The sequence below is a fragment of the Microtus oregoni genome, unplaced genomic scaffold (assembly GCF_018167655.1).
Source record: "Microtus oregoni isolate MIOR12 unplaced genomic scaffold, Mior012 000018F_ref0000195, whole genome shotgun sequence".
Classification (NCBI taxonomy): domain Eukaryota; kingdom Metazoa; phylum Chordata; class Mammalia; order Rodentia; family Cricetidae; genus Microtus; species Microtus oregoni.
Genome location: NW_024543077.1, coordinates 6,783,391 through 6,810,048, shown reverse-complemented (window position 1 = coordinate 6,810,048; position 26,658 = coordinate 6,783,391). Strand labels below are relative to the sequence as shown.

Sequence of the window (26,658 nt, the reverse complement as noted above, 5' to 3'; positions counted from 1 at the left end):
GGCCTCCCTGTTTCCTCAACTACTTTCAGGCAGCTTTCTTATCTGCAAGCCACCAAGGGTCCCAATGTGTCTCTCTCTGTGTTGGAGGTGTGCGTTTATGTATTCACGTGTGTACAAATGTGTGGGTTCTTGCCCTATATGTTAAAGGTCAGAGTTCAGTGCTGGCTATCTTCCTCTATTACCTCTCCTTGACAAAGAGTCTCTCCTTGAACCTGAATTGATTTAGCCAAGCTGGTTGACAAGTAAGTTCCTAGGATCCACTATCTTACCATCCCTTGGAGCCAGAATTCTAGACATGCACCACCACGCCCAACTTTTATGTGGGTGTGGGGTCTCAGATCTCAGGTCCTCATGTTTGTGGTAGACTCCACTGAGATATGCTCCCAGATCCTCAGCTTATCTCTTTAGAAACAACCTCTCCTCTCTCAAGGCGAGCCACGGGCACCAAGTCTGCTGGGCAGATTACAGCAGGAGCCATCCTTTTCGATGGCTGCCTTTCCACTCTAGACACCGCCATGGAGTGGCCTGCTGTTCAGAGACTCTGCCTTCAGATTGAGACCCACACGTCCCTCAGCTCCACCAACCTTATAGAAAGCTGCAGGCCAGCTTCATTTCGTGGGCTGATTGAATACTAACTGTTCACGTTTCTTTGAAATTCTGCCACGGCCACATCAAAGATGACATTCTCAGGGACCATGCTGGTTTGAGAAGGCAGCAGGCTGTCCCCCTTGTCTCTGCCTGCTGTGGCCTTGAACATGCCTGCGGGCTGCAGTTTTACTCCTTTAAGCCTGCCTGGGAAGAAAATATTAAACGTTCATTTAATATGAAAATCAGTAAAGGCTTTCAGGTTGTGGTTTAGGGGACATTTTTGTCAAAACATGCCTATTAAGTTTCCTCTACTACGTCAAATGCTGGTCAGAGACTTACTCTGCATATTAAAACCGTGACACAATGATAATAGACCCATGGCAGTCCATGTGGCCATGGCACCTCATTTCACTCTTAAAATTCCTTGAGGATTTTAATTTTTTTCCTTAATGCTTCTCTAATGTCACACTTGCAAGTGCCATTCCCAAGGTTGCCTAGATCCAGAGAATACAGAGTGATTTCAAATGGTATTATATTTTCCATTTAAAAACAAAAAGAATTCCTGATTTTATCCTGCCTTTTGATTTCAAAGTCCTGTCAATCTTCTGTTCCCTAGGGTATTATCATTCTGTGTGCATGTACAAGAGAGAAAGGGAGAGAGAGAGACAGACAGAGACAGAGACAGAGAGAGAGAGAACAGGAGCTTTTGCTGAAGTGTGAGGATATAATTGGGAGTCAGTTCCTTCTTCCCCCTTTGCTCAGACAGGTCTGTCCTGATCTACTATCTGCATGCTCCAGGGTCACTGTCCCTCAAGCACACACACCCCGCCCTCCCATATCCACCCCACTCTCATGGTAGGGGCTCTGGGATTACAGATACAAGCCACTATGTCTGGCTTTTTAATTGTGGTTTCTGGGAACTGGATTCAGGTCTTCTGACTTGTACTGCATGCTTACCTACTAAGGAAGTTCCCCAGCCCTGACAGCAACTTAATGTTTAGTGATATGTTCTGTCAGAAAAATATGGTTGTCTTCCCTCATCAAGAAAAAGTGAGTTAAGACATGAGAAAAACTTAAAGCAAAGTGAAGAATTAATCCTTGTTAATCTTGAGAAAACACACACACACACACAATACTTTATACAATGCTTAGTATCCAATTCCCTTTCTTTCTTTCTTTCTTTCTTATATTTTTTCCTTCTTTCTTCTTTCCTTCCTTCCTACCTTTTTTCCTTCCTTCCTTCCTTTACTTATTTGTTTGTTTGTTTGTTTATTTGTGTGTGTGTGTGTGTGGTTGAAAAAGTCAGTGTGTTGTAAGGAGGCTGCTTGTTTGTGTCCTAGCTGCCTAGCAGCTCAGACCTGAAATAATCAGACAGAAACTGTATTAATTAAATCACTGCTTGGCCCATTAGCTCTAGCTTCTTATGGTCTAACTCTTACATGGTAATTTAACCCGTCTCCATTAATCTGTGTATCACCACGTAGCTGTGGTTTACCGGGTAAAGTTCTGGTATCTGTCTCCCACGGGGCTTCATGGCTTCTCCTTCACTCCGCCTCCTTTCTCCCAGCATTCAGTTTAGTTTTTCCCACCTACCTCTGTTCTGTCCTATCAGGCCAAGGCAGTTTCTTTATTAACCAATAGTTTTCCCAGCATACAGGGGGGAATCCCACATCATCAGGGTATTCTCACCTCTAAAGTGTGGTACTCTGGAGCTGTTGGTGGGGCAAGTGGTCTTCCTCTTCACCGCCACAGGCTTCTGGTTCCATGGGAATTGTCTTGGCTCTGCAGATGGAATGCCAAGTGCAGACCAGAACACTACTTGTTTTTGTGGGTCACGTGCTGACACTGCAGAGCATGGTCCAGGCATTCTTGTTGATGGCAGTCCTCATGTTAAGAATGATGGATTTTTGCTGACATTTCAGGATCTACCTTTTGGGACCATCTAATGCCTTTGCTGAGGTCACCCTGGAGCCATAGATACAAGTGTTCTGAGCCACCTGATGTGGGTGCTGGTAATTTAACTCAGGTCCCTGTAAGAGCAATATGTGCTCTTAACCACAAAGCTGTCTTCAGTCCAGGATATATGTGTGTGTGTGTGTGTATCTATTGAATACATATAAATGTATATATATTCACATATGTGTATATATATATATATATATTGAATACATATATATGTGTGTATACGTATTTGAACATATATATATATTCTTTATTGGTTCTTTGGAGTTTCACATCATGGACCCCAGTTGCATTTACCTCCTGGTCCCCCCTCCATCCTCATTCCTACTGTGGCCCCCCATAGGAAACAAATCAAAGTTAGCAAGCAAGTGAACAAAAGAAAAAGGGAAAAGTAAACAAAACAAAAATTACAATAGAAAAATCTCTTTGTTCCTTCTTTTTGGTTTCTCCAACACCTCTTTGTTGGTCCTGGTAGCAATGAAGGCTTCAGTGTGCCTTATCTCTTTGCCCTATTGGTTTTGCCGGCAAATGTCTGTTGCAGTGAATCACTGGTCTAGGGCAAGGCCTGGTACACCATCCTCTCTGGGTCCTCATGGGAACTCCTATGGGCTATCCAATGACTACCACGGGTCTTTGAGATCTTTCAGGTATTGTTACACAGGACCAATCCCTTTCCCAGCTCCAGCAGGTCCTAGATGGAGTAGATGCTAGGGTGGGTCAACCAAGGCCTGGCTGTGGGCCTCAATAGTAGCCAAGCTGGTCAGACCCGGCCCTTGGGGCCAACTACCTGAGGCAAGTCTTTGGAGCCAGCCCCACTACGTGCATGTCCTCAGGATTGGTTCACCCTGCCCTGTGGTGAGTGGTGGGGGCCATCTCTCCAGGGATCAGGGGCCAGGTCTCCTGGTATATTGTCCAGGGAGAAGCAAGCTGGATTTGAATCTTAAAGGGGGGTTTTGAAATGAATATGATATTCACATGGATAGCCTTGCTATGTTAATTTATATACAGACGTTTTCCTAAAAAACACTAGCAAATCTTACTGCTACCTAACCAAGCCTCAAATGGCTAGATTGTCTTCTAAAAGCTTTGATACAATCCATTTAAAAAATAAGCATAATTATGTGGTATCAGAGTAGCTGGTAGAGTGCACAGAGCTTGGATATAAAATGGCTATTTTATATTGTCTCTTTGGGGAGCGTTAGAGAAGTCTGGTGAAGTCGGATGCCAAGAGTGAAAAGAAACTTGGAATTTGTGAAATCTCTCCCCGGTCATTATTTCTGCATCTGCCTCAACAGCTAAGGCTGTTCTAACGTTCACTTGGTTTCGATGTACGTTTATCTTGTCAGTATACAGAAATGTAAAATACTCACCTTTTCAAAACCAAAAGGTCACGCTAAATGGCTTGAGGAATTTCACATCACTGCAATGTCTCAAGATCTTTGCCTATTCGCTGAAATATTAGCTTCAAAATAATTGCGTGTAGCAAGACCAAAAACACTGGAGAAAGAGAAAATATGTAAGTGAAAACGAAGTCTTCAGTAAAGTTTTACGGCGCACTCAGTGTACACTTAACTAACAAAATCTTACCTTGACTTCTCACCAGGCACCTTCGCAGGGAAGTGGAGAAGAGTTAAATTCATAGAACTTGTACCATATCTGTGTAGTTTCCAAACCGTGTAAGGATGAAGTAGTCAATAACGCCCTGGTTCTTAAAGAGTATAAAATATCTGGCTGTTGTATTTATAATTCATTTATTTTGATTTTTATTGGGCTTGGTTTTAAGACTCTGGTAGATTGCACTGAAGATTAAGATGAGCTGTAGTCTTACAGATGCTACTCTTTGCCTCTACTCACCGAGGCTTCTGCAAAGTATGTCTAGGTAGCAAGGACAAGGCTGGGTTCTCCTGTCTTGAATGGTTTACCCTGCTGTGAGGTACTGCCATACCTAATGAAATATTCTGTATTTATCAAGTTCAAAAATGTCTTGTCACATTGAAAGGGTCCTAGTTATCAATTACACATAAATTTTTAAAGCATAGCAAATTGGTAAAAAGGAAAATCAATTTCTGTTTACTGAAATATAGAAATGCATTCATTATTATTTCTCTGATTAAAAAGTGCAAAAGTACTCTGTTTGATCAGACTAAGGCCCCTCCTTTTGCCAGCAGCTTCTGGCTTACAGATATAGTTACTGCCCTCACACTTAAATTTCCCCACTCTTCGCCTTCTGCATACAAACCAGAAAGAAGAACAAGTCATTGGCTTGCCGTACTTTTGCCACTTCTCAAAACAAACAAAGGAAACACACAAACGGAGAAGCTACAGTGACAAACAGCAGATTGTTCCCTGGGGTCTGAAAAGACAGCTCTGTATGATCTGAATAGGAGGCAATCTCCTTACCATTTTCTTGTTACTCGTGAAACGATAAGATAGACACATATCCACAAACACACAAACCAGAAGAGGAATGCCGTTTGCAACACGGTCCTCTGCTTAGTGGTCAAGAGCAGCTATTGGTAGTTTAGTTTTTCTCCCTCGAGTTTTCTGTATTGAACAGCACTATACAGTGTTCAATTTGGCAGCACACATACTAAAACCACAATGGTAAAAAGATTAGCATGTCATCTGTGCAGAGATGACATGCAAACTCATGAAGCATTCCATATTTTGCACCAACTCTTGCAAAGGCTGCCTGACAAAAACCACCTGTGATGCGGTAAGGTCTCCCCAAGGTCCTTCCTTTTGCAGTAGGTGGTGGAGAGCTGGTACCTTGCTCAGCGCCTCCTGGCATCTCCGCAGCATGAAAGTCACGTCACTAATAAGTTCACCGAGTAACTCCTGGTTTGGGACCTGAATGCTTGTTATTATTATTTAAAACATTTATTAGTACATTAGCATTCCAACAAAAACATGATGTCTGGCTCAGTTTATTAAAAATATATATAAGCAGACTAGAAATTTAACACAGAAGAATGCAAACAATTATCTAAATTGCATTTGTACATACTACGTAAGGCTTTAGGAGCTAGTGGGTTTATGTGAGAAAGCATGTTTAGTTTTCAAATCGGTGTGCTCTTAACAGTGCTATGCTTTAGAAATAGAGGTAGATTTGAGTGCTCACATGAAATGAATGGTTGTGTGAGCCGAGCAAATCTACATTGTATTCTCCTTTCGCCTGTGGCAACAGAAGCAGTGATTCAGACCTGGAACAGCTGTCTAAGGGTTCAGTGAAATGGGAACCATTGGCTTACTATCTAATGACTTTTTATAGGGTGTGTGCAAGCATTTGTCTTTATTCCCCTGCCGTTGTTACAACTCTTTTAAAAAGAGGGGAGAAGGAGCAACAGAGAGAGTTGGAGGGGAAGGGGGAGAAGAAGGAAGTGAGGAAGATGAGGAAGGTAGGAAGGTGAAGGAAGACGAGAAAGAAGGAAGAGAAATGTGGATAGGCTGGAGAAGTAGCTCAGGGGAGGAGCGCTTGCCTAGCAGACTTATGAGGGTATGGGTTTCGTTTCAGCATGGAAGAAAGGACCCATTCTGTTAAGAACATATCATATGTCTACAGCTCTGTTACAAACTTTAGATACATCATATAACATAATTCTCACGGTAACCCTAAGTAGGTGTTATTCCAGATTCAAAGAAAATGAAACAGGCCTAAAGAGATTACTCAAGAATCAATCAGTTACCCATTCTAGAGTCTGGTTTCAAGTCTTTAATCTACACCAGCATCTAGGAGTATCTGATGCCAATTTTCAAAACTAGAAATTTCCACAAGGTTTCCAAAAGATACTCAGTTTGGTTGTGGACAAAAGAATAAATTAAAGCAGGGAACTCCTCATGGGACTGGGAGGAAGCTAATGCTAAATGTTTACAATGCCTGACCATTGTTAACACCTGGAGCAGAGCCTAAAGATGCCCTTCCAGGGATCCTCAGACAGGAGGCAGGAGAAGGGTGTGGCTCCCGTTGTGGTTCTAGGGGACTGAGTTGCTCTGAAGAGTGTAATTTACAGAGATGCTCTCTGGGAAGACATTTGCAGTGGTGTGCAGATTGTAAATGTGTGTGTCTTACATGCATGTGCTTGTAGCTTTTGGCTAGTACCTATTAGAAAATATAAGTCACTGCCTTCGTAATGTTTAACGTTCATCCAGAAAACAACGTGAATATCAGAGTACTTCTTAAGATTGAAGTGAATTTTAGATTTATACCTGAAGCATTACAGTATACACACTAACGGAGTAACATGTGAAGTGTTGATACAAAAAAACATTGTGTAACATTTAAATTCAGTTCAATACGGTCCTCTTCCTCAAACATCTCTCATCTCTTCCTCAAATATCTTTGTGTTGAAACTTTCAAAACCTTTTCTTCCATCTTTTTGAAATGTACAATACGTTATTGTTCTCTGCAGTCACCAAACTCTACAATAGCTTCCCAGAACGTCTTGCTCCTATCTGTCACACGGGAACCACAGATCAACCTTCCTTTACCCGGTTTTCTCTACTCTTCCCAGCCCACGATTCCACCTCTCTACCCTCAGTTTCTGGGGATCAACTTTTTCAGATTCTGCATCTGTGTGAGAACACATACTGCTTGGTTCTGCATACCCGTCAGGGTCTTAATAATTTCATTCTGTCTGGCTGAACAGTATCCTCGTGTGTGTGTGTGTGTGTGTGTGTGTGTGTGTGTGTGTGTCATATTCTCTTGCTGTTCTCACTGATGTGATATATGCACTCACTACCAGACCCTTTCCTCCCCTCTCCTCTGGAAACTTCTCTTTAAAATCTACTTTGAATATTCCTGGACTATTTACCTCACTTGTTCCCATTCGTGCCTCTGTAAAGGTCATCACGTCTTCCCCTAAGATCTCTATATTTTGACAATTATTCTATTGATACAGTTATTACACTAGAGTTCATTTCCACAAATCATCTTGTTCCAGCACATAGTAGGCATTCAATAATCAATTGAAAATTGATTATTTGGCGATAACCCTGAAAATAGAGACTGCATCTTAATACCCTAACTTTCAGCAATAACTGTCCCTGTACTTAGCTTGGAGTGTGGGCACAGTGTGTTTTGAATGGGTAAATGAATACAAAAGACACCTAGAGTTGTCATAGTTTTCACATTATCAGAGATTAAAGCATTCTTAGACCCCAATTGTCATTTAAAACAGTAGAATGTGTCATAGAATTGATGGGTGTGGCACAAATTTATAAAAAGCCTTCAATTTTAGAATGAGATGAACTGCCCCAAGTTTTCCACACCACAGATAACAGCAAATCCCAACAAATGAGTGGAAGTATATATCATGCAGAAGGAACTTAGGTACTTGGATTTACTGAAGGAGCACATTACATAGATGGCCCTAGACATACTTGTTTTTAAAATCTGGTTATTCAAGAGGTTCACAGCCCTCCACAGATTGCAGACTTGACAGAAGCAGGTAGGAACATGAGATTCTACTCTTCCTTAAAACAGTGGCTGTCTTCTAGAACCCCCAAGAGCAGAGCTGCTGCCAGCATTTGAAGGAAAAGACAAGCAGGAGCTACCAAGCAGTCACTTCTGAGAATGTCGCAAAGGTGCAGTCACCACAGAAAACAGAAAGAACGCGGCTGCAAGCTAAGACTACCGGGACACAGAGCTGTTAGGCGGTGGAGCAAGGGCAGCCACCGTCGGTAAGAAATTGCAGTCAGGACAAGCGAGACGAGAAGGGAATTAACGGTAGTCATAAAGCTGATGGAAATGTTGGGGAGGGACGGATGCTCTCTTTGTTGAGTTGCGTGGATGCCAGAGGCAGGTTCCAGTAGAGATGTCGCAGCTCACAGCTGGAAATGATTCTTCCTAAAAGGGCAAAATGACAGAATCGAGGTTTCCTTGTCACCCAATATGAAGTATATGGCAAACTAATACTTTAATGATAAAAAAAAAAGTTGAAACTCTGGTTTTGTTTTCAAGATACACTTTTTATTTTTTTTTATTTTTGTAGACTTGGGGCTTTCTTTCTTCTCCTTCCTTTCCCTTTTGCCTCGTTTGATTTATTTGCGTGTCTTCCTGTTCTCCTCCCTGCTCTTCCGCCCTTTCCCTGCCTGCCTCACCCTCCAGAATATCTGGCACCGCTCTCAATTTAGCCTTTGTATTTTACAACAGCTTTGGGCCTGCTAAAAATCCTGAACAGAAAATCCAGGCTTCCATCTGCCTCATCCCACCCTACCCTCCACTCACCTCCCCTTTCTCTGGCATCTCACTCTCTGAGGTGAACTTGTTACAGCTGAAAAATCAATACTAATAGAATATCAGGGAAAGCCCATAGTCTATCTACGAATGCCCTCTTTGTATTATTTGGCTCCCTTGGGTTTTAGCACTTGGCTGGGCTGTATCCATTGCAATGTCCACTGCCTTAACAAACTCCTGTGTTTCCCTCATCCCTCTTCTTTTCAAGTCATTGACTATGTTACTGACACCTTGGCCCCACCTTTTTGAAAATGCCACACAGTTGGGGTCTTATATACTATGGAGCACTATATAAGAAACAAACTTTTCTGTTTGTTTCTTCCACTTAGCAGTGAACACCCAAGGATTTCTCGTTTGTCTCCTCATAATTTGGTCGCTCACGTCTATTCATCTCAGCATAATGTTCACGTATAAATATAACCACAGTTTTTTTAGTCCAATCTCCTATTACAGTATATTCTGGATTCCTTCCAGTTTTGAGCAATTAGGTATACGTTGTAAACCATGTAAAAGTTTATGCAGATACAAGTTTTCAACTCACTTGGATAAATACTTATGACTATGATGACTGGATTACATGTACAACCGTGATAAATTCCCTACCTGCCTCCCACCATGGTTGTACACTGTTGCCTTCCCACCGGCGGTGATGGGAGTTCTGATTGCGCTGCAGCCCTGTTAATGTTTGTTGTTGTCAGGACTTCGTATTTTAGACATTGTGAATGCAGTTAGACTTTAAATGTAATTTTGTCGTCATTACAAGGGAAGACTCCTTAAAAACAGATTCAAATAGAAGAAAATGTTCTTCAATCTATGGTAGATAATTCTTCATAAACTTAGCATCGTGAGCTTGGTGTAAACACTGAAAACAAACCAGAACAACAGTGTCTTGTACATTGTTGAGGTGTTAATTATGTCAGTGTTCTGCTTAGGTGAGATGACGGTCACGCTGTTCTCTGTAGGTCAGGGTACCTGTGCAGCGTGCTGAACAGGGCAGCTTGGGACACGGTACTCAGATAAGTCAGGCGTGTTTATTCGTATACTCAAGTTGTACCTACAACCCTAGTCAAAGTGGCCAAAGACAAGGACAGGCAAGAGAGGTACTGAAGGTGTCAAATCTTTGAAAACGTATTACATTTAACAGATTCCATTTTTGTATCTCCACATTGCTAAAGAAAGCTTCGCTTGTCTCAAATATAAACCCAGACTCTCTCTTACTAATACAGTGATCTTTGGGGTGAAGATTATATGGATTACAATCTATAAGCAAGCTTAACATATTGCCTGACATATGATAACTGTTAATACTGAGTTGGCTGCCCAGTGGAAAGCTGGGAGTGAGGAAGGAGGGCTTGGCTGAAAAACGTAGAAGTGATGTAGAAGTGACGACGTTTGAACAAGCTGACTAGGTCTCCTGGGGACCCCTACAAAGTGAAACAGAAGCAAGTCACGGCTGGGTCTGAAAAGGCCAAGAAGAGGAATGTTACATTGCAAAAGGGCATCCTACCGCTCGAAAGTACCGAAGAAACACACAGCTTTTGTGATTCTGGCAGATGCCAGAAGGAGAAAGCCTGGGGACGCCGTGGATCCTTTTCTTAGATTTGTGTCAACTGTTCGCTCTCCTTTTGTCTCTGAACTCCTTCCTCCGCCCCATCCCGGAGTCGGTCATTAGTAAGAGGATGCACTGTTAATGAGTGCGTTCAGTTTCTCCATCTGTGCGTTGACATGACACCTGTTCCTGCGGTACCGGGGTATCTTAGCTGCAGCCAACGCAAGGAACTAGCCACAGGCACTCATTATTCTGAAGACCTGTGGCAGGTTTAGGTCTAGAGATACCAGGGTCGGGAGAGCCGTGACACTGTGAGATCATCCGTTCAAAACAAAATGAGATGCTGGAGGATATAAAGAGTAGAAGAAAGAAGCTATTATTAGTCAACTTCAACTTAAGGTGAACGTGTTTGTGTACTACCAGAAAAAAAGTTGATTTTCAAAAATTGCTTCTTTAGTTTTCATATAAAGGAAAATAAGTTTTTTTTCTACAGAGTAACTCCAATCAGCTATTGAGAGTCAATAAACTGAAATAGTTTTATTTTTAAAATATGAAATATACTAATAAGCCCTAATATAACTTCTATATTTTCATTCTCATGTCAAATTTTACATTTCTTGTGCTCTCTTCTAGTGGTTTTGGAATTTAATTTAAAAGCATTTTCAGATTGGTAGATATTTTATAGACGATTCCTTGGTACCTGGTGTTTTAATTCATCGAGTCTCTAAGTTGAACTGAAATGTCTGTGTTTCTTAAATGATGGTCAGTTTCTTGTCATGTATACAGTTTTAGTCTCTTATAAAAGGTTGAGATATTCTACCAAAATAATTAGTCACTATTTTCTTGAATTTTTCTTAAGAAAAACACACACACACACACACACACACACACACACATATTAGAACATAGTGAATTTCTCATTTTAAACCGTTTGTCTTTGAGATCTTTCAAAGTCATTAGCATGGACTGAGAATGCACCTTAGTGATAACACCCATCTAACACGCATGGGCTCTAGGTTCAAACCCAGATGCACGGGAAATCAAGTAGGGGTGTAGAGTAAAGAGGTAGGGAGGAAGGAAGGGAAGGATGCAGGGAGAAGGTGGCAGGCAGGCATATAGGTAGTGTGTTGTGTTAAGCCTAGTATTACAACAGCTGTAAGTGTAATTTTCACACTGTGAATCCTATGCTCTCCTAACGTTCTAGGCTGTAGTTTTCCAGACTCTTTCACGGACATCATTCTTACCATGCCAGTCACAAGTGTTCTCAAGATCAGAGTGCCAAGCCCTCCTAATCCCACGATGACCTGTGTCACTGTCCCACCAAGGATGAATGACTGAATGGTGAATGACCATGGCAAGGGAGGAGCCAGAGCATTGCCGGGACCTCAGTTCACATCCAAGCTTCAGTCTGGAAATCATATCTCTATCTTTTTTTAAAGGTAGACTGTAGGGTTAAGACAGCCCCTTTAGGGGGCGGGGTTTGCCTCAGGAGAATGCCTGCAAATAAATGGGCACGCGGGGAGGTGGCTCTGCCCTTTTTTCCTTCCTACCTCCTGTACTACGCTGGAACTTCGTTCTGTAAGTTTATCATTAAAGTGGTAAATATTCTTTAATATCTGCATTGCATTTATTTATGCCGATACATTTGGTGCCCAACGTGATAGTTTTCCTTAGTTATGATAAAAGATAAAATAGATATAAATATTGTAACTGTAATTCTTGCTTGATAACTGTTTTGCTATATGTAACTTTGCTATGTTAAAGTTAAAGCCTTCCTTTTTTTGTTTAAACCGAAAAAGGGGAAGTGGTGTGGGAGTGTCATATATCAATCTGTTGATTTCATTGGTCAAGCAATAAAGAAACTGCTAGGCCCATTTGATAGGCCCACCCTTAGGTGGGTGGAGTAAACAGAACAGAACGCTGGGAGGAAGCGGAAGTGAGCTCAGACTCCACAGCTCTCCTCTCGGGAGCAGACGCCTCAGAGAGATGCCATGCTCCGCTCTCCCGAGCAGACGCACGCGATGAAACAAGCCTTCAGGTTAGACATGCTGAACCTTTCCCGGTAAGACCGATGCTCACAGATTATTAGAGATGGGTTGATCAGGATGTGAGAATTAGCCTGTAAGGGCTAGAGCTAAAGGGCCAAGCAGTGTTTAAAAGAATACAGTGTCCGTGTAATAATTTCAGGGCATAAGCTAGCCGAGCAGGCAGCCGGGGTGCTGGGGACGCAGCCCCGCCGCTCATATTACTACAGTAGACCATGTCTCTCTTGAGAGCGTGGACATCCACGTTCTAATTCAACACTATGGATGTCTGTTCTCACTGCAATAGGTTGCTCACACTGTGAAGCAACACATTCATATATGAGCAATAAGAAGGCCACAGAGAGTTGGCACTTATTCTTCACACACACACACACACACACAAAGAGAGAGAGAAGACACAGACACACACAGAGTGACTCTCTCCCTCCCTCTCTCCCCCTCTCTGTATCTGTCTCTCTCTCTGTCTCTGTCTCTCTCTGTGTATCTCTCTGTCTCTCTCTCCCTGTCTGTCTCTCTCTCTCTCTCTCTCTCTCTCTCTCTCTCTCTCTCTCTGCAACGCTAGAGCACTTGCAAGCCTCAGATAGGAACTGGAACAGTGGAGATAGGTTTTGCTATCTGCTGATGCAGTCATTGCTACAACTCTATAGCTCCCTTTAGGGCGATCAACCAAGGGCAGCAGAATGAACTCAGAAGACCTAAGCCGGCTGAAAGAGAACAATGTTTCCTTCTACTGTCTTGTGTTAACTGCCCATCAAGTGACTGTTTCCCAGCCATGGCAGATCTTGGACCAACACCTCCATTTGTTGAGCCACCCAAGCTCTTAAACATCTTGCTACAGGATTCCTCTGTATACTAGTTCTTTGTGGACCTCTGATTCACAGTATAAAGCTTTTCTCAACTTATTTTCTCCAAACTCCTCAGGTTTGGGATTTTAGAGGTATGCCAGATCAGCACATCTGGTGGAAGTAAGGATGACTGTCTATCTATGCATGGATATTTAAATATATATGCATAAACTACATTCAGAATATTGTTGAAGATGGGAAGCATAGGGACATGGATGCTTCTATGCCAAGGTTCCAGTTTTTAGCTTGAGAAATTATTTTGAAATACCTCCTCGCTTTGAGAAGATATTGAGGCTACTTCATGACCCATTTGAATGAGGACTTGCGTCATGAAAATGTTGGCCAAGGATTGGCATATTTTGTTGAGTTTAGACACAGCCCTTCCTTATACAGAGTACCTCACATGCCCTTTGGTAAGTTTCCCTGCTGTAGTGACTACAAGTGAGAAGTGTTCTTGTTGATAGTTTCAGTATCATCACCATGAAATACCTGTGCTATATTTCAGTGTATTGATAGTGTCTTCCTAGGAAGGACCACAATCTCTGCAGAATCATGCTGACAGCCAATTTCTCATAACTGTTTGTCATGCATATAGGATAGTCAAAATGACTGGTCCTTGCAAGACAAGACCAACTGTACTTCCAATAAATGGGCCAGAGTTGATTGCTTTGACCTAATGTTAAGCCAAGTAGTCAGCCACTGAGATGAGTTTAGTGGCTGCTTCTGTTGAAATCACAGTCAGAGCAAGGCTGGTTTGTGATTAGCATAATGAGAATGCCTAAAATGAGAGGAAATTGTTGACATCTCATGTAAAGATGGGAACTTTGGGGAAGTAATGAACAGATTGCTAGTGTGTGTGAGCATGCGGTTAACCTATTTGAGATGACATCATGCAGGGGGCTGTCTTGCTGTATGCCCACCTGGAGCATCAGAATTTGTATTCATTCAGAGGAGACTCAAGACCTTGTTGGTCTAGGTCTCTCCTGAGGCGATGGTCCAACCGAGTCCTTCTGCAGGCGCCGTATGATGACGTCAGGAAAGTGGAGTAACATATCCACTCTGCATCTGAAGTCGTTCTAAGTCATTAGCATTGCTGTTCTCTGTTTCAGATGTCCATGAGAAACGGAGACAGTAAGACCTTTAGCCCCTGTGACCTGAGATCTCAGTTATATGTTCATCCAGGGCCTGCTGATTACCTAGTAGACCCCTGACTCACTTCTATGCAAATGTAAACTGAGGATTTCACTTATAGAAAAGCATTCAAGGGAATGTATTTAAGAATGCCAGGATAGGGGCTGGAGAGATGGCTCAGTGGTTAATAGCATTGCCTCCTCTTTCAAAGGTCCTGAGTTCAATTCCCGGCAACCACAAGGTGGCTTATAACCATCTGTAATGAGGTCTGATGCCCTCTTCTGGACTGCAGTCATACATGCAGAGAGACTATTGTATACATAATAAAAAATAAATATTTTTTTTAAAAAAGAATGCCAGGATAAAAAATGTTTTGTTTTTCCCTCTTAAACTTATTTAATAAGGTTGTATGAGTATGTATGTGTCGGTATGCATACGCTATGGTGTATGTGGAAGTCAGGGGACAATTATTGGGAATTGGTTCTCCCCTCCCACCATGTGGGTCTTTTAAAGGATCAGCCTTGGGTCATAAGTCTTGGTGTCAAGTGTTTTACGCAGTGAGCCATCTTGGCAACCTGTAAAAGCCTTTAAAGTCTGTTTTCCCTGTAGCTCATTAAAACGTTCCATAAATACAACTAGTGATATGGTTCGGGGTGAAGGCTTTGCCACCAAATCTGACCTTTTTGAATTGATCCTCGAGACGCATGTGGAGAAAGGAGAAAGCCAGTTCCACTAGTTTGCCCAAGCTCCAATATGGTCATGTCGAGCAAGTACACACACCCATATACGCACACCCTAATAAACAGACATAGGGATAGTGTATAGCAATTTTACTTTCCATAGCTACACAAAAGCAGTAGGGAAAATATGCCTAACAGGTTTAAATTCAAAAAGAGTTCCAAGAAACATGAATTATCAGAAGAATCTTTAAGATATATTATCAGCATTCAAAGAAAAACTTATAAGACAAAAAAACATGGAGTAGAAGTGGACAAGGCTTAGAAGATAAAGGAAAAGGGAAAATACGTAAGGTATGAAGGCATCACAAACTACAGATGGAGCATAAACATCACTTCTGAAAATCCAACAGGTCTTAACAAACGTGTGGGGAGGATGACGTGAAGAAGATGACATGTAACAGACAAGGTGCACCTTGCACATGTGCTGCTGACGTTTCCGAAGAAGGAAAGGCAACTTTTAAAGGAAAAATTCCTGAAATTTAAGTGTTGGCTAGGTTTTGATTTCCAAATTTAAAAAGGAAACACTGAGTTTCAGAAAATCCTATAGAAAATAATATCAAGATGAGTCTTAGTTAACTACAATAATTTTCTAAAACAGAGAGTTTTGCAGATCAACTTGCAGGGTCCTAGAAATTGACGTCAGTGGAGTCACAGGTGGATTTGGTGCAGCGCTCAGGACAGGCGATGGAGCAGTGCCTGCTCCTTGTTAAAGTACAGCAGTTTGATCTGAACATTTGTGGGCAGCTAGATAACTTCACAATTATAGAGTGTGGTGTGGTGTGTGTGTGTGTGTGTGTGTGTGTGTGTGTGTGTGTGTAACAAAGAGATGTTCTCAGGAAGGCACCTTGTAACATATAGATCCATTCTTCTTAACATCTCACAGAATATTATAACCCAATAAGATGAGGTAATATTAAGAATTTCAGGGTGGAAATCCATCATTGCGAACACTGATTAACTTAGCTCTGTGGGAGTCAAGGTGGAAATTGCCTAAAAGCTTAGCAACTCTTGACATTTTAGATTTTTTAATAAAACACTCTGACCTGAGCTGTGTTCAGGATGCAGATGATGCCCAGGCATCCCAATAACGGCATGACGGAGGTGGATGCTCGAGCCACAGCAGGCGGCCAGGTGACTCTGGGCCTGCAATGCCAATAGGGAATTTAGAACTTTCCCATGAGCACCAGGAAGCCAGTAAAAGTGTTTCCCAGGTGAGAGTGTTTGATTTTTCCTGAGACAGTTAGAGGTGAGGCTTTCTGCGGGGAGTGACTTAGAGTCACGGGGTTTCAAATAAGAAAATGGAAATTTTAATTCAGAAGCTTTCAGAAGAAACATGGAAGCTGTGGAAATTGCTCTAGTTCCTTCTAGTCTCCTCACTGACATGGTGGCACCTGCTGGCCGCCGTGGCTCATGCTGGCCGCCGTGGTACATGCTGGCCACTGGAGCACAAGCCACTGTGGCTCATGTTGGCCGCCATGGCTCATGCTGGCCGCCATGGCTCATGCTGGCCGCCGTGGCTCATGCTGGCCACCATAGCTCATGCTGGCTGCTGTGACTCATGCTGGCCACTGGAGCACATGCCGCCGTGGCTCTTGCTGGCTGCCGTGGCTCTTGCTGGCCATGACAGCACATAACTGCTGCCACCGAGGACAGAGAAGTACTTCACTGTGTCCATTAGTGTTCCTGCCTTAACCCCATCTTCACGCCCTCAGTGCAGGTCAGTCTACATGATCATAACTATCAATCCCAGTCCTGAGCTTCCTCTGAAACTGGTAAATCTCTTTCCAGTTAAGGGTAACCTTGCCTAATCCTCCATTCCCAATACCCCTTTCCTGTAAGTATTCTCTCTCACAAGTCTTTCAAGAGAATCCAGTCTAGGACAGAGGCTTCAGGGAACTCTCAGGAGCAGAGATGAGGTGGGATTCCACATTCTTACAGTGATTAATATATGCAGCTAGATCCCATGCTGAGTAATAGGTCTGGAAACCAGACTCGTAGGTTGGTTCACACTGTTGCCATCTAGGTAGGAAAGAATGATTCTGCCGAGTAAAGGTGTGTGCAGGAGAGTGGTTGAAGTCACTGACAGGTCACAACGGTGAGGCTGGATAGGGAAGCAAGAACAGACAGGATGGAGCAGACAGACGTGGGGAAAGAAGGGCACTTAGGATGGGTGGGAGAATCTGTCATCTTTATAAACTAGTTATCTGTGGTGTTTTGAATGAAAATGACCCCATAAGCTCATAGAGAGTGGCACTACTAGGGGCTGTGACTTTGTGAGAGTAGGTGAGGCCTTGTTGGAAGAAGTGTATCATTGTCAGGGTAGGCTTTGAAGTAGTCTACTATGTTCAAGTTACACTAAGTGTTTCCACAGTTCACTTCCTGTTAACTGCGGATCAGGATGTAGAACTCTCAGCTCTTCCTCCAGCACCAAATCTGTCTGCATACCACCATGATAATAATGGACTAAGCTTCTGCAAACCACCCCAGTTAAATATTTTTCTTCATGAGTTGCTGTGTTCATGGTGCCTCTTCACAGCAATAGAAACCCTAACTAAGACAGCATCTAAACATATACCCTGCATAAGTACTGCTCTCAAAACACTTATGTCAGCTCACAGTGACTTGCAGTTACCGAGTAGCTGTCGTGATATTTTGTTTGTGTTTTAACAAATAAAGCTTGCCTGAAGATCAGAGTGCAGAGCCACTAGAGGCCAGGGAGTGGTGGCTCACACCTTTTATCTCAGAACATGGGAGACAGAGGCAAAGGGATCTCTGTTAGTTCAAGGCCACCCTGGGCTACCAAGATTGAATCTTCTAAAAGAGAAACAGAGCTCACACAGAGATGATTGCAGCACTTGGGATCCCATGCCTTTAATCCCAGCACTAGGGAGGTGGAGACAGATGTGATACAGCTGGGCAGAGAGAGGAATATAAGCGGGGAGGAGACAGGATCTCGGTGCAGTTCGAGGATTGGTGGAGACAGTTGCAGTCCCAGAATGCAGTCTGAAGCAGGCTGAGGACAGACAGCACCACCCCCTTCGGTCTGACCACTGGTAGAGGTAGAAGGTCTCTCTAGTGGCTGGCTGCGCTACTTCTCTGATCTCTCAGCCTTCACTCCCCAATAAATGGCTCCAGATTTTATTTATTGTGACCAATTAGCATTCATGCAACAAGCAATAGACATGAGTATAAAGCTTTAAGGACAACAATATTCAAACCCAAACGATTCTTTCATGTCTGCAAGATATGTTCTTATATAGTTCCCTTTTCTACAAGAGGGTCCTATGTCGCAATCTCTCTATAAAAGACAGACTTTGACAATGCCCTCTTCCCATCACTCTGTCCCCATGAGTAGAAGACCCTGGGTATGGTGAGGACAGATCTCTCCATCCCAGACTTCACATCGTCTTTCTTCCTCTTGGATCATACCAGGTCCTACCATAAATTCTATGTGCTTGGTATCCAGGCAACTTTCTCTCCAATGTGTGTGTTCCTGAGGCTTTTTCCCTATTCTGTGTATGCATGTATGTACTATCCTGTGTGTTCCTGAGGTTTTTCCCTATCCTGTGTATGCATGTATGTACTATCCTGTGTGTTCCTGAGGTTTTTCCCTATTCTGTGATGTATGTATGACTATCCTGTGTGTTCCTGAGGTTTTTCCCTATCCTGTGTATGCATGTATGTACTATCCTGTGTGTTCCTGAGGTTTTTCCCTATTCTGTGATGTATGTATGCACTATCTTGTGTGTTCTTGAGGTTTTTCCCTATCCTGTGGATGCATGCCCTGCTGTCCTTTCCAGAACTGTGAGACAAGGCTAATGTTCCAAGCGTGTTTTCTCATGGATACCTAACCATCTCTACTGAATCAGAAAAGTTCCCAGGATTGGGAGTTAGAGGCAGTAATTCCAGATGAGAAATCTGGGGAGCATTAGCTTTCTGCTGATGCTAAGTGGGGAAATATTCAAGGAAGAATGGAATTTGGGATTTCCAGGGGAAATTTGAGCTGTTGCATGTGGGGCTGACAAAGCGAAATTAACCACCCCACACCCCAAGGAACCAATAACAAGGAGAGAAAAGAGCCTGCAAGCTGCAGGAATTCTGCAAATTCCTGTGTGGTCCTGTGGTCCACTGGTCCCTTCCCAAGTGAAAGTCTGTTTCCATGGCAACTTGCCCCGAGTAACTGTATGGACAGGTAGTCATATGCTGATCTGAGACTAGGCTGCATGGATCCCCACACTTACTGCTGGCATCGGGAGTCCAAGATGGAGTCAGTGTCTAACTGGGCTGTTTTACATGGAAGGGTACTCATTATGAGAGCCATAGCGAATCCATCGATCTCCCCTGATCCTGTATCTTACTTCTGACCCCCCCCCAAAAAAAAAACATGTCAGGTGACTGCGGGCATTTTGTGGTTGTGGTGTTTTTTTCTTGGTTTTGGTTCTTCATTGCCTATTATTCCTTTAAAACCTATTATAGTGGAATAAAATAAAAATCATCAATACCTCCTGATGTCCTTCCATGGTCATGAGGTCTTAGGATCTGAAGCATTCTAAAAGACCTCCCAAACACATGTTTTGGTCTTCAGGTAATTAATCTATAAAATGCATTTTGACTACTGTGGCTCCATTTGGGAGTTTTCAGAGTCTGAACAGGAGGGCATGGTCACCAAGAGCACAGTTGAAGGGTTCACACACACCCGGCAGTGACTGGAACCAAAGCACAGACTATGAGTTGTCCTTTGATGCCAAGGTCCCATCTGGGATCACTTTGGTTAGTTAAAAAGTACTTAGAAACAGAAGAAGAGAAATAAAATTCAGCTAGCTCACTTTTTCCTTAATCTAGAAACCACCCTTTCCATCCCACCACAGATGGGAGCAAACAGGTTCTCATCCATGGCTCTCTGTCTGTTTAATGTGTATGTTCCAAAACTATGAGTACCAAAACAAATACTTCTAATGCTCAATTGTGTTAAATAGCTCCATTTGAATTTTTCCCTGAAATAAATCTAAATAAACATTGATAAACAGGACAAACTATACTAGTAATGTGTTGTCTGAGTGTGTGATTTGGGGAATTAAAATCACAGCCAAGAGAGCAAATACATATTACAAGTTCCAGGGCCTCATGCTTGCCAAACTCTGAATTATTGGCAAGCCACTGGATGACTGCAGCCGCAGAGGGCAGTCTGTTTCCCTGAGAGTCTGAAATCCACTTATGAGGCGTAACGGGGGGGGGGGGGGTGACTATGGATCCATGATTATTGGGTTTGCATAAAATGAAACAAAGGAAGAGTGTTTCAGGTTCCTTCTGTGTGTACAAAGATAGAAGTCAAATTAATCAGTTTTCCCCCAATGATTGGTGTGAGCCACGCAGAGTCTCTCCTCAAGGAAACATCAGTCAAAGAGGTTGTGTCGGAAATAAGCGTGCAGTAACTCTATCACAGCGAAAAGTCGGGTGCAGAGAGAACTGTAGGAAGTGCAAGGGGAGGGAATATTAGGGAGAAAACAGAAACTACAGACCTGCTTCCTGGAATTGGATCAGGGCCCAAATTGGTTTGGAACTAGACAAGAAAAAGAAAAGAAGCCAAGGTTGGAAAAGGAAGTTGCTTAACTAAATATCACCATTAAACCCTCCAAAGAAGGATTGCTTCCATCCGGCTGAGGATTATGGTCAACAGATCATCAAGTAAGCTAGGGACTCAGTCCTAAAGGAAACGGGAAGTTGGGTGGGGTTTGTGACTGGGAGCAAGTGGGGAGGAGGTGAGGGAGATTTGCTACCCGGAGTAGAGAGGAGGAAAGGGGGAGGAAGAAAGAATGAGACATCCCCCAGGTTGAAAATAAACTGGAGAAGTCATCATATCTACCAAGGCATGTCCAACATGATCTGCTAATGCCATGACAACCATTCCATCTCTTTGGATGTCAGTATTTCATTCCCCCCAAAAGCTGTCTTTTATAAATGGGGTGATTATATATGGTACTCTTGGTTTGGTATGGTTGGACTTTGGTGGTGCTGGTGGTGGTACTCCATGAAAGGAAGGGAGCAAGCTGAATTTTGTGACTGTGCTAACCCAACACTAATGGTCACCCTGCTTCAGCTGCATGTAAACATGTATGGTGGCAGCCTTGAAATCATGTGACATAGATCAGGTACACAGAAAGGTACGGTTTCCAGCTACAGCTACTCTTCAGGCTTACTGGCAATTAAATGCTCATAGCGCCTACTTTAGAAGACCTGTATCACTCCATCCTCTAGTTACAAGCAGCTTAGATACCCAACATGCTCACAGTGCATCAACCTAAAGGGAACCCCACACAGGGCATAGAGAACCACAGTGGCCACCCATCAATGGCTTTGGGAGAGTGTGTCTCTAAAAACTGAAAATGCTTCGTATCTTCTATGCTTCCTCTTGTGCAACTCTTATACTGCCCCACGGACTTCAGCAAAACTGAAGGAAAGACTTTTGTTCCTGGTAGGTCTGATATACATACACGTTCAGCAATGGAGAACTCAGAATGCAGCTCGGGATCGAATTGTAAAGGACTTTAAGGTCCAAGTCTGGAATGAAGTTAATTTGGCATGAGAATTCCCCGGGACTTAAAAGGCAAAGAGGGGTGGGGACTTGAAGAAGAATTACTATGTCCAAACTAAAACCCGACCTCAAGCTCCACGTCACTGTGTCTAGATGCCTAGTGGACATCCCGCTGGATGTCTCTCGGACACCTTAAACTTGGCTGTGAAACGTTTCTCTTTCCTCCACTTATCCGTGTCTCCTATTTGGTTAGGGGACACCATTCCCTAGGCTGTCTGCATGTTCCCTTGGTGCACATAACCACGCAGTTACAATGGTGCGCTGTCTCTCTGCAGTCCACCTCCTGGGTAGTCCGGACACGTACGGCTTCTCACTGGCATCTATGTCTGCAGTGTAACGCAGTAGGTGAGGACTGAGTTCCAGAGTCCGTTCCCCTCGCCCGTCTTCACCAGTACGTGCTTCTGTCCCCTGTGCCCTTCAATTCCTCATTTGTAAAGTGTGGGGACTGAAAGCACCTTGAGTGTGTGTGTGTGTGAGTGTGTGAGTCAGTAGGTGAGTGAGTGTGTGAGTGAGTGAGTGTGTATGTGTGTATGAGAGTGAGTGTGTGAGTGGGGTGAACGTGGGAGTGAGTGCGGGAGTGTGTGCATGAATGAGTGCGGGAGTGTGTGCATGAGTGAGTGAGTGTGTGTGTGAGTGTGTGTGAGTGAGTGTGTGTGTGTGAGTGTGTGAGTGAGTGTGTGAGTGAGTGTGTGAGTGAGTGAGGTGAACGTGGGAGTGAGTGCGGGAGTGTGTGCATGAGTGAGTGCGGGAGTGTGTGCATGAGTGAGTGAGTGTGTGTGTGTGCATGAGTGAGTGAGTGTGTGTGTGCATGAGTGAGTGCGGGAGTGTGTGCATGAGTGAGTGAGTGTGTGTGTGAGTGTGTGCACGTGTGTGTCAGTGCATGAGGGAGTGAGCAAGTGCGTGTACTATGGAAAGCATGAGGCATGTGATTTATGAACAAGCCATCGCTCTATCGAGATATGAATCCAGACAGTAGACCTCACAGTATAATGACACAAATATAATGGAAGTCGTACATAATTTTAGATTTTCTAGCTGCAATGATGTTAAAACCATCCTGTCCTCCTAACTTATGACCCTTGTCACACTCTCGGTATTCAGCAGACACGCGTGGCCGGTGGCTCATATCGTTGCAGGGAGCAAGCCTGGAGAGTGTGACCACGGAGGGCAGGAATGCCACAATCAGAGAGCGTGAGAGAATCTTCAGGAGGAACCCTGAGGGATAGTGAGATGTGTTTTTCCTGGCCATAGTGAATTGTAAGAAACATAAGTAATTCTGGGAGGAGGAAAACCTGGTTACAAAAATAAGGAGACCCTGGGGACCAGACGTCATGCGTACTAACCATCAAGGCGCTTTGCTACAGCTTACTTCATGTACATACTGAGCACCTAACATGTGTGTGTTTATGTGGTGGGCCTCTGTAACGTCACTGTGGCTAGCTGCCCCTCAGCCCCTCCCTTCCACACTCTTCCAGGTCTGTCCGTTAAAACCCCCTGCCCTATTTTGATTAAAGTTCCTCTGAACATTTTGCTCCATCAATCTTTCTTCTTCTGTCTAACATATATGAAATCCATCACTACACAGTCCCGCATTTAACTACATGGTATCAGAACCCACGCTGCTGCTCCAGTTAGTGAGGATGGAAGAAGGCTAAAGTCTTAGCACGTCCATAGACGATTAGATAACTCAGGTGACAAGCATGCTTTCACTCCTGACGTTATCGGGCACAGTCAGAAAAGGAAAATTCAAGAATGCTGTTTTTTGTTTTGTTTTCCTTTTTTCTTTGTTTTCTTTTGTTTATTTTTTTAACCCAGCACTAATAGTCACACTGATTCTGGCTGCATGGAAACATATAAAACGGCAGCCTTGAAATCATTTTTGACATAGATCGGGTACCCACATAGATACAGTTTCCTCCTCCTCAGGTTCCCTGGCAATGGGATGCTCACGGTGGCTGCTTCAGGCAACCTTATTTCTCCATGCAACTTTCAGTTAACTCATCTTCGAAGGGAGATGCTTTCGTTCCCGAGCACTAAACAGGAAATTTATTTTACAGACCAGCCAAACAGAACAGTCAAAACAGCCCACTAAGGATGCCGCTTTCCCGTTTCCTGCTCTTGATGCCTTGTGTGCCCGTGAATGATAAGGCAAACTGTGAGCTCGAGGAACTCACGTTTTCTGAACCAAATCCATTTCTACGCCTTACAAAGCCGAGGTACAGGTGCACCAGGAAAGGAAACGGTACCAGCTGCTCCTTGGCTGCCATTCCCTAAAGAGAATTGGAAAGCAAATCCTGATTTGGAGGGATTACAGAACTGGGCAGAGGACGGTGGCAGTTTTCATGACGTTGGCTCCAATTCTGAGAGCGGTGCACTCACAGAACGGCGACACACAAAGCTAGGATGGGAGCTGGCTCCTGCCTGCGGTGCATGGTGGTGATATCCTGGCAGATGTAACTGAACCAGGAAGCCTACGCTGCAGTGATATGCTGCAGGACAATCTGAAATATGATATAAAGTGTCTAAAAGCAGAACCAGTTGTTAAAAAGGTGAATTCTCCTGCATAGTTGTACGATGTCACATCCCCAGGGAGTTCAAGGGGCTCTTGATTTTGTGTCTTCGTATGTATAATACAGAGTTGACTAACCTTTTAGGGAAGGATTCTGAAGTGATCTATTGAAACACAGACAACAGAAAAGCATACGTTCCTTTTAATTATAACATGGGTTTATATGTTTGTGATGTTTTTGTGCCTTTAGAAAACAAGTTTCTCCACCATCTACTGGAGTAAACAGTGCGCTACCTGCGTCGGAGTCTGAGAAAGCACAAAGCACTCAGTGAGGTTGGAGGGTTTGTGGACAGCTTACCTTAGGCCTCCTAGCATCAAGGGCAGCAGCAAGAGTATAGGGGACAGAGTGACGTCACCTGTGTCGTAGGCAGCAACTAACGAACCGTCGGTTCCCATGTTGCTTCTGGATCATTTCTGACACTTCATTACTTCACTTGGCATTCCGAGTCTTTTAAAAGACTCATGGGGAAGAATCGCCCTCAGACCTGGTCAGTGGCAAGGAAAGTTCTAGTGCCACCCCTAGAACTTGACGTTTGGAGAATGTTTCTATCTACTTATCAAGCTATAAATCTTCCCAGCCATGTTCTTTAAAAATTCATAATACATGCTGCAGACCGGGCTATGTCATCTGGTTGGCAAGACAAACGCTAAGAGAACATTCCATGGGCATATCGTATCATAACCTCTTCAAGTGTGTGATTGGCGCCCTCAGCCTTTTTGTATAGTACAGCTTACCGTGATACAATTGGCTCCGGCACGCCCACCCGTGTGCTGAGCTGCGGCTGTCTCTTCCTATACTCACAACTCTCATTGGCTGTCAGGACCTGGACCTGGAAGGTGGATGAAAAGGTGAACGAAATACCAGTGCCCATTCACTGCACAGAAGCGGGAGGAAATTTTATTTTCAAACGTGGTGTCTTCGGGTAAACAGCCGTTGTCTGCTCGTGCCCAAAGAGAAGGAAATGTTGGACCGGGTCTGAGAGCCTTTCGTGATTTCTTGTCCCGATTCCAAAACGTTTCCATGGGTTGATTTGCGGTAAAGTTGAAAGGGGAAGGAAGACATTGTGGGTGGGGAAGGAATGTACTCTGTATACACAGGAGCCCCCACTCTACAGTCTGCTGGGTCAGACAGACATGGTCAAGAAATGAATTCAGCCGGTGGTGGTGGTGGCGCACGCCTTTAATCCCAGCACTCGGGAGGCAGAGGAGGCGGATCTCTGTGAGTTTGAGACCAGCCTGGGCTACAAGAGCTAGTTCCAGGACAGGCTCCCAAGCCCAGGTGCCTCTGAGGCTGCTCCACACCCCAAGAGCACCACATGTTCTCACTTGTCCTGTGGCCATCTGAAGCTAGATTTGGGATTTCTGCTATGATAAGGAGATTCTTCTATCTACCGGGGCTCACACCTTTCCCTAGATTTCCTGTATCATTCTGACTCCACTGTACCTGCAGTGGATGCCAGCCCTACAGAGAAACACTGAGCCGCTCCAAATCATGGTGGATTAGTGAGCGCCGTATTTGTCCCCTTGCTGTGGGCCAGCCTCACCACCTAACTGCCATAAATGTCTCAAAAGAAGACCTTTGATTCCAGACTGAAAAGACTTACAGTGCCTTCTGAACATAGGCTAGCTTGGGGACTTGGCAGGGGGGATGACGTCATGGGTACACAGGAGGCCTAGGGAAGCGTCGCCTAGACACGGGGACTGTAGATTACAGCAAGTCAGCCTGTACTATCAGATGGGATCCCCCAGGGATCAAGTCATGTGGTCTCATCCAGATGGCGTCCCTCGAGGACCACACCATGTGATCAAATCCAGATCTCTCAGGGGAAAAACAATCAGCCCATGTGATCTAATGAGAAGCTCATTCAAAGACTAGGCTGTAAGAAATTTCTCTAGTTTTTTTTTTTTCTCACTAGTTTCTTTTGGATGTTTCATTTACTCATTCTGAGCTTTAAGCACGCAAGGAGAATCAAACTCTTCAAACTTCCTGTCTCTTAGACCACTTACCAGGACACAGCTGCAGGTACGCTAGTCAGCTGAGGGTGAAGGTCTGGGGCAAGGACTTTCTCCTCATTAAAAATGTGCCCTCATCAGGCTTCTCTGTGACGGAGCTGGCAGCCTCAGCCGGAACTATCCAGGCAGCTTTTGCCTCATCACTTTGCAGCTCATTGCTCTTGGCTTCCTCAGGAATTGTTTAATTGGGTTACCATTGTCTTTCTGGCAAAAGCATATAAAAGGGGACACATTTCTAAAGCGCGGTCTCAATCTTCTGCCCTCAGCGGGCCGGTTAAGCAAAGGCAACCACTTGACCAGCCTGACCTTTAGTGTGAACACAAACAAGATTTGGGGCCAGCTGCTTTGCTTGTACCCTCGTTTTTGAAATTCCAGGGATAGAAAGATGA

At 43.9% G+C, this 26,658-nt stretch overlaps 1 protein-coding gene and 1 non-coding gene across 7 annotated transcripts in view; both read left to right on the top strand.

Moving 5' to 3' along the window:
- Positions 1 to 26,658, top strand: part of LOC121458759 (membrane-associated guanylate kinase, WW and PDZ domain-containing protein 2-like) — a 1,271,545-nt gene that overhangs the window by 887,246 nt on the left and 357,641 nt on the right. The gene's annotated exons all lie outside the window — the stretch shown is intronic.
- Positions 5,117 to 5,220, top strand: LOC121459176. Its single transcript, XR_005975930.1, has one exon. It is a non-coding gene; the product is annotated as a U6 spliceosomal RNA (small nuclear RNA).